Here is a 1,704-nt window from a genome sequence, read left to right as displayed (position 1 = left end):
TCACCTACAGCAAATTTACTTGTTATATATATGTGTATACAGTTGTAAATATCAATAAATAAATTATTAAAAAAAAAAAAAATTTGAAAGGTAACTTTTAAAGATTCTATTCTAAACTTTTCAAAAATAAATTGCTAAGTGCTCGCCAATAAATTATTTTTAAACCATTTTTTTATAAGAATCAATAAATTAAGTTATTGTTTATTTAAAAAATAAATGATTAAGTACTTACATATTACTTATACTTTAAACTAATTTTTCATAATTTAATAACATTAAGGAAAAGTAGGTTTAATTTATTTTTTCTTAAAAAAAAAAAATAATCTTCCTCAACAATTGCTATTTTGGCTTAGTAGGAAGGCTTGACATGCATACAAGAAATTGTTTTTAGTGTGGTATAACTAAAAGGTACTAAAAATTAAGAATTGTATTGCTCAATTTTGCATTTGAGTATCATTTTTATCAGCAGGTGACCTGATAATGGCGTTGATATTTTTCTTTGAGAAATTTGATATCATTCCAAGATATTTATTTATAACTTCAAATAGCTCTCAATTAAAAATTATTGGTACATCAATTCATTTTTAATTTGTAAAGGTCCGTGATATATCGTGTAAATATCGGTCGCATCCGTCTACTTTCGGAAACACTAGGCTATTCTAGCTCAGTTCGGCGGCTAATAACTAACGATGATTCGGTGGTAAGTATATTAATTGATGCGTGGTAAAGAGAATTTTACCTGAAACAGCTTGCTTGCTCAAGTTATATATGTGGATATTAAAAAAAACAAAAAAAAAAAAACACTGTAAATGGCCTTTAATTGGGACCAAAACCGAAAAAACTTACAGCAACAAAATAATATTTCAATAGAACTATTATAATATTGTATTGAGAATCATAAATATACTCACCTAAAAGTTACCCTTTTAACAGTACAGATGATCAGTGACAGTTGGTAGGTGGTAAAAGAAAAACCGTTTTTTGAGTTAAAGCAGTGTTTCTGATGTACAGTTATCACTTTGGTGAGATGGAATTCCCTACTGGAGATTCACAAAGAGAAAATATCTTAAAGGAAGGATTATAATGGAGGGGTATGGTTCCAGAGTGTGACGCCAGAAGGTGGGGTCTAGTCCTATCGTAGGCGTGGCATTCTGTACGCCATATTTATATATATATATAGACAGTTGAAAGTTGCTGCCGTACTCCGCATGCCAGAAATGGCTAGGCAGGGGGATTTAAAAAAAGTTGAGAGTTAATCTAAGTTAGTGAGAGTTAATCATTTTGTTGTTGATATTTATTTTTTTTAATTACTATAAATTCTCAGTAACTCTGTAAACATTAAATATTCTAAGAAATAATTTTTACTTTTTCATTTAATAAATAACTTCCTCCATCATATCAGAAACAATTATTTATTTGTATCAAACTGTATATATTAATGTTTTTCTTAAAAGAAATTAATTTTTGATTAACTGTTCCTAGAAAACATTAATTAAAAAATTGATCAAGATAATTAAGTTCTATAATCACTCTATATTTTGGAATCCTTAAAGTTCACAATTAAATGAGTCTGAACAGAGAAACAAGCCAAAAAGACAAAAGAGAAAAAGTAGGATACTCCTGCCGTATTTATTTTTCGTGTTCAGACAATTTATTAATGATACTTAGTTTTACCAGAAAATTTTTGTCCAAAACAATGAATTT

This window comes from Halyomorpha halys, unplaced genomic scaffold (genome assembly GCF_000696795.3).
Source record: "Halyomorpha halys isolate HHAL.00 unplaced genomic scaffold, Hhal_1.1 Scaffold203.1, whole genome shotgun sequence".
Taxonomy (NCBI): domain Eukaryota; kingdom Metazoa; phylum Arthropoda; class Insecta; order Hemiptera; family Pentatomidae; genus Halyomorpha; species Halyomorpha halys.
Note: the sequence above shows the minus strand (reverse complement) of the source record.